At 45.3% G+C, this 12754-nt stretch overlaps 1 long non-coding RNA gene across 1 annotated transcript in view; it reads left to right on the forward strand.

Annotated features, from left to right (window-relative positions):
- The first annotated feature begins 3605 nt into the window (after positions 1-3605).
- The window catches only part of LOC115306833, a 28460-nt gene continuing 19311 nt past the window's right edge, over positions 3606-12754 (forward strand). Inside the window, exons 1-4 of the long non-coding RNA XR_003915463.1 lie at positions 3606-3676; positions 3770-4088; positions 4191-4574; positions 4735-4913. This is a non-coding gene — a long non-coding RNA (uncharacterized LOC115306833). The remainder of the gene's footprint in view (positions 3677-3769; positions 4089-4190; positions 4575-4734; positions 4914-12754) is intronic.

Genomic DNA, 12754 nt, shown 5'->3' on the forward strand with positions numbered 1-12754 from the left:
TCTTTTCTCCCTCAGGGCATGACCTACCCGGCTTTCCACCATCCGCGGGGAGTGACAGACAGCCGCTGTGAAGGCAGAAGCTCCCAGTGGGCTGGCTCCCAACAGGAGGGAGCCGCTTGGAGGCTCAGCAGGTGAGCCTGCGGTGCAGGTAGGCAGTCTATAGACAATTCTTCTCACACTGATGCTGGGACCTGGAGAATATCATTAGTCTGACAAACAATTATGGGCACCTGGCATGTGTCTGGCACCCAGTTATGAACCTGGAGAAACAAAGACAAATGAGATTTGGTTTTTGATCATAGGTAAAAGCGATCCTTAGAACAGGTATCCCTTGTTTACTGTGCAGGTTGAAATATGTGGATTTTCCCCAGCTCCCTTCTTACCCTTTCAATTTAGACATTTTAGATTTTGCTGAGACCCTCCTATCTTCTGGCTCACCTAAATGTAAAACACTTAGGACCATTAACCTGACGGTTCAGATGCAAAATACTCTGGCAGGGAAGAACTCTGGATGACACAGGGCGTCTTTGGCTGGATCCAGGCACAAGAGCATAACAGTAAGGCAGCCACATCCACGGGCAGGGAGAATTTATTTGCATGCAACCCCTGTGTCCATGCAGGGCAGGGCAGAGGTGTCGTCAGCCAGGGAGATGAGTTGGTGACTGGGATTCAGTGCTCCTGACCCCCGTCCTCAAGCTGACACTTAGGACCTTTTGCAAACATAAAACTTAACGGCACTTCTGATTTTTCCCATTTGTCAGAGTGAGGCTGTAATGCTAACAGGAAGAGGATGGCATACACATAATTGAGGGTTTCTAAATTAGAGGACGTTAATGCCCCAAATACTGCTGAGGCGCTTCGATGGTGGTGTAATACCAAGAAATTGCTAGACTTCCTTAGTGCCGGGGATAACTCTGCTCCCTTTTCTGAGATGGCTAGTTCAGTGTCTACCCAACAGATTAAAACTGAAATAAAAGGGAATTTTAGACCTATTACATACAGCAGGACTCATACACAATGAACTTTTCCTCCTTCATTCCCCCTTCCGTCCTTGGTAGCAAGGGCTGTCTGTATGTCCGGCAAACAGTGGATCAGAAGACTGTGTTATTCGTGTGCTCTCCAGCACAAGGGGTGGAGGTTTGGCTTCCCCGACAGCCACTAACACCCAGGCCTGGGGGACGATGCTCAGGATCAGTGAGACCCCTCTGTAGTGCTCCTCTGTGGCAGCTGTGCGGGTGACTAAGTGGCATGAGGCTGGAGAGGAACAAAGGCCTTCCAAGGTTCTGGGTATAAGAAGAGAACAGCAGCAGCGCCCCACTTCCCCCCCTCACCCTGCCCTCACAGGGGCTCTCAACCTTGTAACGGTGTTCTGAGGGCACTGCATGCTTTCCCAGAGGTCTGGGAAATGAAGCTGGGAGGCCCAGAGCCCTGGCCTCGGATGGATGGCCACGCTCCTCCAGGCACTGTTTGAAGCACCTGTCAGTTTCCAGGCATCTCTTGAAAAGCATCCTTCCTCACCTCCACCGCTGCCGCACAAAGGGCAACTCATGCCCTGAGATCCCAGGCTCGGTGCTGGGTGGCTGGTGTCATTTCCTGCAACGTTTCTGCGCTTCTCTCCGTGTATTTTGCCAGCTAGAACAAAACAGTGCTGCTATGGAAACTGCAAACACCAGGCAATCCTGGCCCCTGCACTTGGCAGCCCAGCCGGGAGGGAAAGAGATAATGGCTTTTGTTGTTATCTATTGGATGCTGATGCTCAGTCGCTTGTACCCTCAGGCCCTAACTAGGGACACGCTGACACTGCACCATCAGTGCTCTGTTGTAAACTTCCCCAGCCTCGTGATGCAGGCTGCAGATAACAGTACAGCCAGGCCTGCTCATTATCCTGATGACAACCGGGGGGCTTTGTACTTTCAGGACAACTTCTGTGGTCTCTTCACTCCCAGGGGGGCCTACAGCTCTCACAGGAGCCTGCTGACCTGCAACTTGCCTAGACCAGCCTACTGGCAACTTGCATCATTTCCTTTCTCCCCACCCCCGAGACTCTTAAATACATTGTCCTGGAGACGGCTGTGACTCAGATGGGTTATGGTGGGGCTGGAGCCTGGGTGGTAATGCTCGTCCCAGTGGGGGGGGGCCGCGATATTTAGAACAGGTGGCTGGACATTTTCCTTCCCAGAATGAATACAAATCACAGTCCTCCAAACACACATTTCATACGAAACTGCAAAGAGTATTAAAACTTCTCTGTTGGCTACAGTATTTAAAAAGAGGTCAATTTACTATATCCAGCATTAACCATAATAATTCTGGGGGAACAGGAGTCTCAGAGATTAAATAATTGGATGCGAGAGCCTTTCACCCCTGGGTTGCCAGGTTAAATCAAACACAGCCTGGCAGGGAGTAGGTGTGGACAAACGCAGCTGTGTTTACAATGTGCTGACGTCTTGGTCTACTTTTCCAATATTTGCGCTTTGAAAAGAGCTTTCTGCTTGAAAGGCAGCCTTTCTTGTGCTTGAAGCTCACATGTGCTGTAGGAGAAAGTTTTCCATCTCTGTGTCTGAGATTCTCAGGGACTGGCTTTCAGGTACTCTTAGAGCGGCCCTCCCCTCCCCCACAGCAACACCCATTTTCTCTGCTTTCAAACTGCTCTGTTCTGGGAGAGATAATCGTGGAAAAATCTTCTGACCCATTTGCTTGCAAATGCTTTTCTTGGGTAAGAAATATTTGATATTCTTAAAGCTCTTGCCATATAAAGTAGGGTGATTTTCAAATTCTATTTGATCCTTCTAAAAGCTAGCTAGCCTTATTCTCAGAAAAATGGTAGTACAGGCACACACAAAAAATAGTTCTAATTCCTGACCATTATTTCACACTTGTAGGTTGCTGCTCACAGGGGTGTTTGGATGAGAGAGAGGTGGGTCAGCGTGAGGCCATGATCACTAAAGGCACTCCTCTTTTTTTCCTGAGAGAATGGAGCAAGGACAAGTCTCCGGCTAAGAATTTAATGGAGTCCTTGCATATGGTAATTTTAAAGCTTGAGACAGGCCTTGGTATAGTAAGAGAGCTGTAGTCAATGTGTGTGTGTGTGTGTGTGTGTGTGTGTGTGTGTGTACTTATCAGTGGGTTGGATTCTTGCTGACCGTAGAGGCACAATTTGAATTTGAGGATTTGGGGATGGGGAGGTTTGGTCACAAGAGAGAGGTATTGCTTTGACTTGTTCTAGGATATTAACTTCCCTGTGAGATCACAGCCTTGGAAACTATAGGGCAGGAGTTCAAGAAATCATACTGTTATGGAATCTGGTCTGGATCACCCGGTGGAAGAACCAAGTGGCGCTCAGAGATCTCAGAAGGCAGGAGGTTTATTTCACACTGGGCGCTGGGGTGGGGCTCAGAGGAGATCACTCTCCAGAGGTCTGAGTCCCGGGTACAAGCATGGAGGACAATTTATAGTCTGTTACTTCTGCATCAGGAGTAATTTGGTATGTGCGCATGGCAGGCGGGGTGGGAAGAAGAACCTGGAAGGGGAGTCTCCACCAGGGACTGGAATCCCCCATCCGTCCTGTGGGCCATCTTAGAACATAATTTTTCACTACCAATACAGGTTTGAAAGAGGATGCAAAATGGGAATGTGATGACACAGGCCAATGGAGTGGGCGCTTCAGTTTCGTTTGGTGAGCAAAGTGTTTGTTTTTCATTTGAAGTGGTTGACGAATTATAAAACTTTGGTGATTTTATATAGAAACCCAGATTTGTATCTCTTTTAGGCGACTGGAAGATCTGGCAACACTGGCCCGCAGCCTGCATGGGGACAGTTGGGGAACCTGGTAGGAGCTGCCTCCCTCAGACCAGGCACACCTTGCTCAGTTTGCCACGGCTCTGTCCCCAGCCTGCTCCACTCATTGGCATCTCTGTGTGATGTCCACTGTAGACATTCGAATGTGTGAATCCTGGTCTGAGATGATCTTGCTGGCCTCTTCTTCGGAACCTGAAGTGCCAGTCATCACCGACTATTCTGCTTTGGTCTGACTCCTGTCTTTGGGGAGTTATTGGAGACGATTGGCTCAGACTTGGTAGAGCTGGGAGGTAGGTTCTGGAGTCCCTGGGGGCAGGGGTGTCTTGCATGGTAAATGAGGAGTGATTCTGAGGTGTATCCGTATGGGTGATCAATCTATGCTGTGCTGACAGGTAAGCCCTGGATTCACAGCGGCCTAACACAATAAGGGCTTACACTCTGCTCTCTGCACACACTCCGTGGACAGCCTTCCTCTGTCTGGGGCAGCCTTCCTCCGTCTTGTGGTGATGCCGTATCTGAAACAAGGACTTTGTGGCAGGAGAAGAGAAGGAGCGGAGACAATCAGGCAGATGGTATCGAGGCCAGACCTGGATGTGGAAGGCAACGCTTCTAGTCATGTCCCGTTGTCCAGACCCCAATCATCTGTCCTAACATGATCTGCAAGGTGGGCCGAGAGTGGAGTCTTCCTGTGTGCCCGGGGAGGGCAAAACGAACAAAGACTGCTTCACAGGCAGTGTTTTCTCCTGGAGAGCATAAAGGAAAGATATTTGTGAGAGGTGAGCAGACCTGAGCTAGGCAAGCAGAGTTAGGAAGTGGGCCGGGCCCCTTGCTGAGGGGGAGTTAATTTTCTGGGCCCAGGGGAAACATCACCTTTAGCATAGAACTTTGTGTTCTTTTCCAGTGTTGTAATTCCCTGTAATTCCCCCAACCTTTTAGGGAAATCTGATACACATCCCTGTGCGGCCTCAGGTTGAGTGACGCAGAGAATAAAGAGGCGGCACCATGAAAGGAGGCGCCGCCTGCATGCAGCGTCCCTCTCTGCAGGCTCCCTTAGAGGCGCAGCAGCAGCCATTTGAAGTCTCTGTCAGGAGTCCCAGACAACGACCAGTCGCGAGGTGAGTGCTGACCTGCCCTAGAGGAGGGAGCATTTCCCAGTAGAGATCTCAGGCAGGAGGGAACTGAAGCCTTGCTTTGTTAATGCCTACTGAAGAAAACGGACCTTCGAAAGAGGGATGCTAATTGCTTGGGTTGTGCTTTACCATAAAAAGTAGCTCAGAACCTCGATCCCATCGGTAGCCTTTAATATTGATTAGTACCATCGATTGAGAGCCCATGCGGCCAGATACTTTGCAACCTCACTTCATTCATCTTCATGACAATCTACTGAGGGAGATGGACTTCTTCCCATTTTACAGGTTGGAAATAGAGTCTGAGAGGTTTTTTTAAAAAAATCTAAGGACACAAAACTGGTGAGCAGCAGAGCCAAGAGTTTCCCCCAAGTCTGTCTGATTCTAAAGCCAGTCCTACACTTTCCTCACCAGCAGTGGGGCCGTTGCAGCCTCATTTATGAAGGGCAACAGCCAAGTTTCCTTCGGCAGTTAACACGCCTCAGGGGATCCTCAGTGCGTGGTCCTCTGCCTGGGATTTTAGGCAGTGGGGTTGCATTTGGAACTGAGAGTCCTGCTTTGTGAAATGTTTTAAAGCTAGGTGTCCTAAAATCGTGGGAGAGCTTACACAGGAGCAGATTTCTATCACTCCTTGATAGCACAGATACTGTCCTGGAGATTCTGGCCTAAAATAGATGAAAGAAGGAAGGAAAAGAAGGAAGGACAGAAGACCGGAAGAAGGATACAGTATATGACGCATACACACATGAATTGCTTAAACACCGTGATTCAGTTATTTAAACTTACACACGCCCAGACACACACACACACACACACACACACACACACACACATTTAAAGTATCTGTATTTTTTACATGGGCACCTGGGTGGCTCAGTCAGTTAAGCATCTGACCAGCTCAGCTCATAATCTCACAGTTCATGAGTTCAAGCCCTGCATTGGGCTCTCTGCTATCAGTGCAGGATCAAACTTCAGATCCTCTGTCCCCGTCTTTCTAGGCCCCTCCCCTGCTCACACTCCTGTGCACCTGCCCTCTTTCTCTCTCTCTGTTTCAAAAATAAATATTAAAAAAATAAAGTATAGTTATACATATATTTTTACAAAAATAATATTCAACTCTCCTACTATTTTTGTAGCAGGTTTTGAGTATTGTTAAATGTGTTAGTGCTGCGGGGAGGCTGAGCACCAGTACTCAGATGCTTCTTGAGGTCCAGTCCACCATGAGATAAGACCCAGGAGGGGGAGGGCTCAGCTCAGAGGTGGGGAACAACCAGATGACCCCACAGGCTTCGGTGTGTGGAATGCGAGTGGCCTGCCCCTGAAAGGTGGTAAAACATGTATCTTTGTCCTTCTACTTTATAGATTAAACAGTTTAATAGGATGATGGCTTGGAATGACCTGGGTAATATTGGGGATTTTCCCTCTGCTCAAGCAGTTGGTGTCTGTACGTCTGTCTCCTTTAAAAACAACCCCAAACCCTGAGGGGCAGGAGCCCTACACATGAGGGCACGATTGGCAGTGTTGGACAGAGACACGGAGCTGAGGCTCCCTCCCTCCCTCCTTCAGGCCCTCCTTCCATCCCTCCATCTCTCCCTCCTTCTCTCTTCGGTCTTTGCAGCACCCAGGCTTTTACATTTGGAAATCGGGCAGGCAGTAAAATTTGGTTTCTTTGGCCTTGTATCTGAGGAGTGCCTATCAGAGTAACGCAGGGCCTTAATGGCTTACAAATGAATAGAAATCAATGAGTGGATTAAACTGACACTGGAGGTTGAAGGTCAGTGAAGTACCAAGTTTTTCATAGTTTCCTTCAAGTACAACATTGAAATGACCTCATTTCAGGTGTTAGTTTAGGGCTTTTGCTTTTTAAATAAAGGCTTCAACCCATTCCATTAGGTAAGTCAGGCTGCATTACCTAAAATACGCTGTTTTCTGGCTGCGGGGGAAGGGAACCGAGGGCATGTTGGAAGTCAGAGAACATCCCTGACAGTTAAAGTGGAATCAATACCCATTTCTTCTTGAGACCCAAGTGTATCGTTTAATTTCTAGGCATGAAGAGAACCCAGGCATTCCAATTAACAACTCATCTTTTTTTTTTCATACCGAGTGTAATAAAGTAAACACTGTAAACTTGAAAAAGAGAGAAGAAAGAAAAGCCATGAAATAAAATGTAAAAGGCAGAAATCCTGTCGCCCTAAGGCTACTTAGGTGATTTTATTCAAAACAAAGGATAAAGTAAAAGTGTTATCTTGAGTCTAAACTGAGAGGGTGAGGGGAGAGGAGAAGAGGGTAGGGGCGAGGGGAGTGCTGCCTGGCAGGGAACCGGGCGCGGCGGGGGCGGGGCTGTGGGCTGGGGTTCCCACACCTCTTCCCCAGGGGATGAGAGCCCTTCCCCGAGGAAGATGAGAGCAGAGACTCGCTGGCTGGGTGGCACCTGTTATTTGAAGGTGAATAATTCTCATTGATTGATGTTTACTAATTCCAGTGACTTTAGTAACCTTGAATCCTTACATTTCTTTTGTATTGTTTTAAGTTATTTTTATTTATTTATTTATCAAAGCCTTACATGTCTTAGTATATGTGCTGCCTAAGCGAGCACTAAAGCCTTACATTTCTAAAGATGAGTATTACTTCCTCATTTTATAAGAGTAGAAATGGAGGCCAGAGAAGTTAGAAAACGTGCCCACTTGATTGTTAACACAAATAGAGCACTTCTTATGCACCTGGTCGTGTTCTAAGTACTTTATAGGTAGAAACTTACTTTATTTTCATGATGTTCCTATGATGTAGGCCACTCTTATTCTCCCCATTTTACAGATGAGGAAACTGAGGCACCAGTGGTCAAAGGACTCATCCAAAGTCACACAGTTAGTAAATGGGAGAACCAGAATTCAAACCAAATCTGTCTGACTTCCCAGTGTCTTTTTTTTCCCCCCATGTCACTATAGGGCAGCTCAAGAAGCTGAAAAATATCATAAAATTCGCAAAATCCAGAAAATAACGTACTCTTTTTATTACTAAATTTTCTAGGATTCTTTTATGTTTTTCTCCTACTTTTTTTGGCAGTACTCTTTGGGTGCCTCTTTACATAACAATGATTTTATAATACAAATTTTTATAGTGCTGACAGATAATTCAGCCTTCCTTTAGCATGATTGACCAGAGCTTTTTAATTTTATTTTCTTAGAGTTGACAATACGTGAATCATGTGACGTCATACACAGCTAAACTTGTTGTTTCATAGAACTATAGGATTTTGGCCTATAATAAAGGAGTTATAATAAATTCTGTTTTGTACAATTTTCATAGAAATATGTATCTAGTGTATTTATAACTGTATATCATGGATTATTGAGTATATTTCTGACAGAAGAGAACTTTTGTTTTGACCAGGCTTCAGTGAGAATTGAATCTTCCAGTTATAATTTTACATATCTGAAAATTAAAATAATTTTCCATATACTGGCTTTTAGTTCCCTCTCCTTCAAATCTTGTTTCTCTTCTGCTACCCACAAACTTCTGGTGGGCACCCACCTCCCAGCTGGGTGCTATACATAGGGTGACAATATATTCTAGTTTATCTGGGTCAGTCCCAGTTTATACTTGTTGTTTTGGCATAATTATTATTATTATTATTTTTATTTTAGAGAGAGACAGTGCTCATGGGGGAGAGGAGCAGAGGGAGAGAGAGAGAGAGAGAGAGAGAGAGAGAGAGAGAGAGAGAGAGAGAGAGAGAGAGAATCATAAGCAGACTCCACAGTCAGCTCGGGGCTCAATCCCCATGACCCTGGGATCATGACCTGATGATGAACAGAAATCAAGAGTTGGATGCTCACCTGACTGAGCCACCTCGGTGCCCCTTGGCATAATTATTAATGGGGTCTTTCCATTCCCTCTCAAAAGCGTCCTGGGGTGGGGGAGAAAGGAGTTAAAGCAGCCCACCTGTGATCCGTTTCTCCTTCGGTTCCTGGGATAATCCTTTTGAAAAAGTAAGGCAGTGGCCTTCTGGCATCTCCCTGTAAACATGCTGATAATCTGACTCCTGACAGACTAAGGATATTTCATAGGAGTATCCTTATATATGGAACGTTCTTACCTGAATGTTTCTGATTAAGATTACTTATGGTCAACAAACATAAATGTTATAGATTTATAAGGCATGATCTGTGGAGAAGATCATGTTACTTGTACAACGATCTGGGTGTAAAATGGGGATGTTTTATAACCTAAAAACTCCCTACTGTGTGAGGGGATGAATAACCCTCATCTACAGACCCCATGTATTATTACTCTGGGCCAGAGGACATGTGTCTGACGTGGGAAGGAAGGACCTGGCTAGTCATGCAGAGCTCATTCTGTTTTGTCTATTTATTTTTATCCTTAAAATTACTAGCACAGCCTGATTTGGGGTAAGTCTCTGGTCTGAGTGAGTCTGATTTGACAGCCGGGTCCTTGAGGCTAGCTCACCTAGTTGGAACAATAGATTATAGGGCATCCTAGCTTTTGGACACATTCTCTGTGTCATATGGCCTCTGGCTTTGCTCCTTGGTGTTGTGATGTTGGGTGGGTTGGCACTGAAGGAGTTTTTCTCGAATCCTACCAACAAACCGATCAGGCACAGAAATAACTAGCCACTGCCCAGGTGGTGCTGTTGTTGCTGTTCTGGGCCCCATGTTTTCAGAGCTGCTAGTTTAAAACCACTGACTGGGGGCATCTGGATGGCTCAGTCAGTTAAGCATCCAATTTTGGCTCAGGGCATTATCTCGTGGTTCGTGGATTCGAGCCTCACATTGGGCTCTGTGCTGACAGCTTGGAGCCTGGCACCTGCTTCGGATTCTGTGTCTCCCTCTCTCTGCCCCTTCCCTGCTCATGCTCTGTCTCTCTCTATATCAAAAATAAAAAAAATCAAAAACAAAAAAAATTAAAAACAAAACAAACCATTGATTGGACTCTCTGGGTCCCTGTCCCATTCTTGGGTCTCGCTTTGACAACAGGAGGCTGGGAGTCTTTGATACCTCACTTCTCAAATGCTGCCTATGATAGCTTTTGGGCCTGGCCTTTTAGGACTCAGTTAAGTCTATTTGACCTCCCAGAACCACTGCATCACCACATTTTGTAGTCACAGGCTCCTTCAATGTCTTTTAGCATCATTTACACCAGGGACATTTAATTTTCAGGGGATCCAGTCAGAACAAGCACCCAACAGACCCTCAGCACATTTCTGCTATTTAGAGATACATGAGTCCATCAAGGCTGTTGAGGACACAGAGGACCCAAGAAGTACCACCCTTTTCCCTTCAGCCCTTGCTGTTCAGCATTGCATATCGGAGAATCCATAAGAAGATTAAGTGACTTAATAAAAAAATGCCAACAATAGAGAGATACTCCAAAGTTAGATATAAAATCTTTCCCATTATCAAATTCCCAGGAAGAAATTAAAGTTCAATAATTAAACTTTCTTAAAATTTCAAGTTCAGATATGGTAAAGACCAAAGAATGTAAAATTAGAAATAAGTATCTTTGTCCTTCAGGTAAGCACTCTTATTTTAAAAGCCCCCCATTCATTGCCTCCAATTTCTTTCTTTCTTTCTTTTTTTTTTTCTTTTTTTTTGCCTCCAATTTCTTATTCTGCTCCGTCACTAGAACCTCCACCTCACCCCAGCACAGATGCCAAGTACAATGAAGTCAAGTTGTGGTAGCCTGTACCTCTTCTGCTGACACCTCCCTCATGGTCTGAGAGCCTTCGCTGAAGGCCAAATGGCCTAAACCTTTCCCTTGTGGCTCGTTGGCCTTTGTCAGAATCTGGGGTCTGTTGTAAGGCCCGAGCGCAGGGAACGTTCCTTCCAAGGAAGCCACCATCATCTGCAGACGAGGGAAGAAGGTTTCCTCATGAACACGTACCAGTGGGCTTTAGCACTTGGTGTGCGTTTGGAAGCCCACAGACCTAAGGTTCCATTCCCAGAGAGTCTGAGTAAGGTTTGGAGCGGGGCCTGGCAATCGGTATTTTAACAAGCACTTCAGGTGATTCCGATGGAACTTTGGTCTGCTGCATTTGATTACAAATTCTTTGAATGTATTCCCAGTTTCTAGCACAGCATCTGGAACTTATTAGGAGCTCAATGAATATTTGCGTACTGAATAAATCACTTTGAATCTGAAAAGTGAGAAGGGATGGTAAAAAAAAAATCTGTGAAAGAATTTCCTACTGTTCTTAATTGTACTGATGTTCTTCTATGGCACTGTCAAGGAGAGAAGATTCTTTTTCTTAAAATGTATTTGTTAGTACGTTTTTAGGTTTTGATTGAGCTAGGGCTGGGAATGAGGGGAAGAGGAGACAGTATAAAGTCAGTTGCTCCTAAAATTACTGGGACGCTATACATGTAACAAATTATCACAATGTATCCTTGAAATCTATCACACTTTTATCTATAATTATACCTCAATAAAGTCAAAAGAATTACTCGTACTATAGGATCCAAAGTTATGTCAAGCTGTTTGTCAATGAATGTCCTCTTCTATGATGAGGGTGGGTACCATTAAATAGATAGACCCTGCACTGGATGTAGAATCTAATTTATTTTCTCATTGCTTTATAGTCATAACTTATGCAGCTACTTCTGATTTGAGTTGCACTTTGACTTCCAGCTGTATTCTGCTTATCACTTATGCCCTGATTTTTAAAAACTTATGAATTATGTGTCAAAGTCTTGTCTCCACGGAAGTTTCTGGCATTGTGTCATGCTTTACTCTTTCTACACACCTGCTGCACGTCTCTAAAACAGATCATTAAATCTCTGTAGCCGATTTGATTTTCTAAGAAATGCCTGAAAATCCTTTGATTTAGGAACGTAACCAACAGCAACCTGTATAGAATGAATTTTGAACATTTATGTGCTCATACTATATATTTCTCAGAAAGGCACATTTTGCTTACCTGGGCCTAGTAATGAGGACTCAGACAAACTAAGGCATGTTTTTCTACTGGTTGGAAAGTTGTCACTAGACTTTAGATAAGTAGTTATGCAGCAAAATGTGATCTGAGTTGCTTGGCCTTGCAGTGTTGTAAAGGTGGATAAGGTAATCCTAGTGTGTGTGACAGTGTGTGAGAGCTGCCACCAGCAGCTCCCCGGGAGACAGGGTAAGGCTGACCTAATCCCCGCATTGCTTTTTGGCCTGAGCGGGCAGGTGAGGCTGGCTGGGTCCACTGTAACATGAGCCACCGTGCAATCAAGCACTCTGCTCCTTCCTTTTGTTTCTGAATCTCCCATTGTGAAGGGACAACCCAAATTCTAAGACATTTTATACACAACATTCTTTGGAGCATATTCTAAATCTTTCGAACTTTTTCCTTCCACCTGTGAAGGAAAAAGCCCAGCTCTACACATAATTCTGGTTGTGGACACTGTCACATTAGAACACAGTCCCTACCCGCTTAGTCCAGGGTAAACAGATGCATGGCTTGTATGTTGGCCAATCACAGACATTGGGTCTCCGCCACTGCACTCATCTGCTCTCTCTGCTGGTTTCTGCAGATCTATGCAAACCATAATCCAGGGATAGTTGATTTTCATCAAAAAACTTGTTTCCCATTTTGTATCTGCATTATCAGTTTATTTACCCAGAAATGATTTCATTCCATCTCTTCACTAGAGGCTCTCAGACATTAGCATGCATCAGAATCACCCGAAGTCTGTTAGCACAGAGCCTGCCGGGCCCCACCCCTGAATTTTTGTGTTGGGGTCTGAGAATTTGCATTTCTAGTAAGTTCCCAAGTGGTCTTGATGTGGTTGCGAGTCCAGGGACTACAGTTTGAGAACCACTGCTCTAAACCA

The sequence above is a fragment of the Suricata suricatta genome, chromosome 1, assembly GCF_006229205.1.
Source record: "Suricata suricatta isolate VVHF042 chromosome 1, meerkat_22Aug2017_6uvM2_HiC, whole genome shotgun sequence".
NCBI classification, from domain to species: domain Eukaryota; kingdom Metazoa; phylum Chordata; class Mammalia; order Carnivora; family Herpestidae; genus Suricata; species Suricata suricatta.